The sequence below is a fragment of the Anomalospiza imberbis genome, chromosome 9 (genome assembly GCF_031753505.1).
Source record: "Anomalospiza imberbis isolate Cuckoo-Finch-1a 21T00152 chromosome 9, ASM3175350v1, whole genome shotgun sequence".
Classification (NCBI taxonomy): Eukaryota; Metazoa; Chordata; class Aves; order Passeriformes; family Viduidae; genus Anomalospiza; species Anomalospiza imberbis.
Genome location: NC_089689.1, coordinates 4,322,929 through 4,328,158, shown reverse-complemented (window position 1 = coordinate 4,328,158; position 5,230 = coordinate 4,322,929).

Below are 5,230 nucleotides of genomic sequence, written 5' to 3'. Positions count from 1 at the left end.
AAAAAGTCCTGCTGGTTTCTGGGAGCAGAAGGCAGCACTTCTTCCTGCATTTCTGTGTGGAACAGCCAGCTGTGGAGCATGTGCTTACCACTAATAACAACTTTAACTGCAATGGAAGAGCAGAGAACTTAATCACATCTAGAAATAGGATATGCAGAGATGGGATTCACAGAGGGACAGGCTCCCTTTGCACCCACAGAGTGCATACATAAGGGAGGATGCTCTTCAATGTACACATCTCCATGTACAGCTTTGCTGAATTGTTGCTGCCAGAGAATCGTAACTAAAGCATTTCTCACTTCCATCTGTTTCTGTTGTAAGCCATAATGTTACAGCAGCATTTATTCCTTCTTCCCTTTCTCTTCCCCTGCCTGCTTTTTCCCCAAGCATCCAATTTTTTAGGCCTATAACCCTGAAAATGATGAAAGTCTCCCATTGATTTCAATTGGCTTTTGTTTAAGGGCTTGATAGCAGAGAGAAAAATTGAATGATCATTCATTGAACGAGACAGATTTGGCCCAGTTCCTCAGCTGGTGTAAATCAGCACGAGCACTCAGGATTCGGAGGCTCCCTGCCCTGCGCTGATGACTTAGTCCACTTCTGTGCACACCAGGAAGTTTAATGATGCTGCCCTGCCAGCACATGGACCCAGTGTGCAGCTTTTAATGCTGCTCAACAGCTCCAGCTCAGGACTGTGAGGATCCACCTCACTCACCTTCAGGACAACCTGTGCCATGGGCTGGAAGACAGCTCTGAAGCTGCCAGGCTGTTCCCCTGGAGCACAAGCCTTCTCACTGCCACCAGGTATCCCAGGCTACTGGATCAGGGCTCCCAGCAAAAGGTAGAGCATCCTGTTAATCCCAGTATCCAAACCAGGATGCACCTAATGTGTTACACCCATACTCTGGAGTGTGGCAATGGAAGGGTGGCACCTGTCTATGAATTTACTTTGCCTCCCCTCCTTGCTCACCAGAGGGAATTAGCCCACCTGGGATTAGAGCAGGTAGCCTGTGCTGGCAGCAAGGTAAAAGGCACAGGAAGGCTTTGCAGCAGCACATGCCTGAGGCAAGACAAGAGGCATACCAAGCACAACTCTAAAGCCATGCTGCTGCTGGAAATCCCCTGGAATTACCTTCCCCTCATGATGCAGATATTCATTCTTTCCACAGCTCACCTGTATGTCTGTCTAATCTGAACTAGGTGCTCCCAAGAGGGGCAGAAGAGGATATGTGCACTACAGGACTGCCATCAGGGCTAACAGTAAGTTTAGGGTCTGAATAGGAGTGAGGAGGCAGCACACAGGATCAAAGGTAGTCAAACCTCTGCCAAAATGTGTTTTTCCATGAGTTTTCACGTACCTAATTAGAGACCTACTACAAGAGACAGTCTGGAGGAGCGAGAACCATTTGTCTACAAGCCTCTAGCATTGATCAGCTGGATCCTTCTTTCCCTACAGAGGAGATTGCTACAATAGCCCAGCAAAGGAAGGGGAAAGGCAAAGCAGAGAAATGAACAAGCTAACAAGAGGAAAACCTCTGCCTGGCAAGTCTCTTGCTCACCTTGATTAGTCGAGCAGTATATAGACATAAAATTACAATTGCTTCCTCCGTTCTCCCCACCCCCCCTCTTTGTGTGGGGAAGATGTTAAAAAACGTCACGCTTGATTTACCCTGACACACTGACTGACTCACGGCAGCTACAAATCCTCCCCACCAAAGCAACCTCCTCTACCTGCCACCAGGCTGCAGATGGCAGGAGGAGGAGGAGGGGGGAACACCACCTCCCCTTCTTGCTGAGCACATCAAGCCAAATAACCTCTTCTTTCACCCACCTCCAAAGAGCAGACAGGCAGCTTTTGTTCAGGTAGCTGACGCTGCTGCACGAGTGTGTTTTAAACAAGGCCACGCCATCTCTCCTTTGCTTTGTGCCTGTCTGTGCTCATTTTTGTTGATGCAAGAATCTGGGGATGTGCTGGAGCACACATGTTCAGCTCAATCTGACCACTGCCAACTGAATTACAGCTCAATTTCACCAGGGTGATTAGCTCTAAAAGGAGAAAGGAGACGACAGGGGGAAAAGTAAACGCTAACCTATCCTTGTACAAACTTCCAAAGGAACAGCTCAAGTGTGTTTTGGATAGAGAAGCAAGAGAAAGCTCTAGGCAGGAGGGAAGAAAAAGGGGTGGATAAAAGGAGAGAGGGAAAGATCTAATAGAAGCGGATGCAGTGCAGTCTGGGATACAGTTCTGGCATGTCTCCAGAGGCCGAAGCAGTTCCTATAGGATGGAGGTTTTCTTTTAAAAATACTAATGGGCTGATTTGCAGAGCTGCCTGGCTCCCAGGTCTCCCACAGAAACTACTCCTCAAACATCATTAACATGTGTGCACTGCTGAGAAAGCCTTCCAAATATGACCCTGCAGCCTGACTGCGGCAGCCGACTCAAACAGCGCCCAAACGAGGGATGAAAAGGATCAGCCTCCCCTGGCCCAGGCACCACACACCAGCCTCCCAGGCTGGGATTGCTGTGGCACCATCACAGCTCAGGGCTGCCATGACATGCACGCACCTGGCTCTTACCTCTCAAGGCCACTGCCTCAGCCCCACGGGCTTGTGGTGTCCTCCACGCCCCCCAGGCTGGATGCTCCTGGTGGGAATCATGATGTAGCCCAGCGTCATTGCCCTTCCTTCACCACCTGCACTGTGCTTCCTCATCCAGCACACAAGGTCTCACATGGTGGGAGAAGACTGGGGACATCCATTCCTGAGGAAGGGAAGTGCTGTCAGTCAAACCACACCCTCCAGCACTCAGCCTCTGAGACCCTGTGTCAAGACAAGAGGCCAAAGCAGGCATAAGAACATGACCACAGTGTTCTCAAGAGGAAGAGGGGGAAAGCAAATGAGGACATCTATGACTCTCTTCTTGCTGCAAAGCCTTTGATTACATTCAGCATCCTCAGGGATCTGCCTTCCGTGATGATGTAGTGCTGCTTCACATCTATTCATTCTCCTCTTTTGGACTCCACAGCAGCAAGTGGTGATGGAATATATATGTAATTATGCATGTCAGGAGAATGGACTTACCTTCATTTTCTTTAAACTTTTTGCTTAATGAGTTCACTGGGTAACCCACATCACAAGACAGAGCAAACCATCCTACTCCTCTCTGGAGTGTGCTTGGCTTGATCATCCCCCTCTCCCAGCTGCCTCTCTACTCAAACTACACATCTCAATCTGATTAATCTCTCCTTGCGTGGAAGCTCCTCTGTACTTTAAATCACAGACTCTATACCTTTTTGAGGTTTCCTACACCTTTCCCCACAAAAAGTAGTCACAATTCCAGAAGTGGCAGTTTTAGAGAGAGAACTTCCCTCACTCTCCTGGTAGTACATCTGATTTCTGGGACTGACCACCACTGAATGAGGGTGAGATATCCAAATCCCACACCAACGCTGGCAAAGTGTCCCTTCCCACTATTCCAGATACTGAGAGATCAACAAAATTGTTCATATTGTACTTTTCAGGAGGTTGTTGGAAGGCTACTTTGTCAAATTACTGGAGGGACCAACAAGACACATTCCAGAGCTTGAGGCTACTTGTATTTACTAGCAGAACCACTACTGAGTTTATATCTTATCTACAAAAACAAACCCAGAAACCTTTCCATCCCAAGAGGGAGAAAACACCATTTGCACAGTACAATACAACACAACGATTCTCGGTGACGTTGGCATGCTGAGCTTCCTTTTGCAACCTCCTGGTTAAGAAAAGTTCCAAAAATGTGTGTTGTGTGATAAACAAAAGCAGCACAGCTGGAACTCCTGTGATAGAGAATCCCGTTTCCCTGTAGTTATTTATAAACTCTTCCTTCCAATAGTTGGGAGCTTCATAAACTAGAGCAGATCAATAGACCTGAAAAGGTAGAGGCTGATCAGAGGGAATTAGATGACATTAGTGTACACATCTTTAGAAATAAGAAGAGAAGAGCTGATCAAAATGTGTAGGTCAGAAAGGCCTTTTTTAGTTCTTTTTATTGTTTGTTTTTCAATCAGATATTTTCTCCATTTCCAAATAAAATTTTCCAAGTGCTGGTAAAAAAAGTTTATTTCCTTGTCTCACACCCAAGCCGAAGTAATTTCTGATTGGAAAATTTCCCATTGGAAAATGCCAGAGACCAAATTCTTCATGGTTTTGGGAAGGGTGTCAGGGAAAAATCTGACTTGGGTCTTATTTTCCACTAAAATCCAGTCACTGCCTTTTTCAGGTTGTTCAGAAAAAGAAAATCAAAAACATTATTTTCCCGTCAGAAGCACTGCAGCTTTTTGGACAGATGTGGTTATTCTTCATGTGCAAGAAACTTCTGGGGCTCCTGGTGTTGAGACAGCCCAGAGATCAACCCCAGCCACAGGAATGTGAACACAGCACTGGGGTTTCTCTTCTGAGGGGGCACAAACCACGTCCAACTCTCCAAGTAGCCTCGGAGCCACTTCCCCAGGCTGTCTGCAATCCAAATCAAATCACATCTGACTTCAGGCCAAGTTCAGGAAACTCGATTATCTGTCTCCCCCTACGCAATGGGAGATGGCAAGTTGAGGGGAAAGAGGAGGAAGGAGTGAAAAATTAACACAAGCACTTAAGATGTTATAAAACTGCAATATGCATCTGTAGCCTGGCCCCCGGTCCTCCAGCCCATACATTATTTAACAGAAAAGAAAGCATAAATGAGCCAGAACAATAGCTAGAGGGTGGGAGAGGAATGTGTATATATATATATGTATATATACACATATATATTTAATTCCTTAAACCATGCCCATTAGTTTTGTTTCTTATTTAGGATACTGCATTAATCATGCTAATATTTTACAGCCGGGCTGTACACTTTAGCCATTACTTTAATCAAAGCCATCAGCGTACCCAAGAACATGCTACCAGGTGGGAATAGCTGCTACCGCTCGCTGTTAATTACTTTGCATTTTACAGCAATCAGCAGCAGGGGCTGAGATCATAATAAATTCATGACTTATGGGTCCATAAAATCATTACCGTAGGAAAATATGTTTTATCAGGCATTCGTCGGGCTGCTGCTCAGAGAGAGATTTCTTGAAGGAAATGACACCCATGAAATTAAACCGATCCTTGCAGTCAGCAGAAATGCTAATGTGGGCACAAACAGAGCCGAGGCTTGTGTGGAGCACAGTAGAGGGGAAGAGGGAGAAGGATTTCTCCAGCC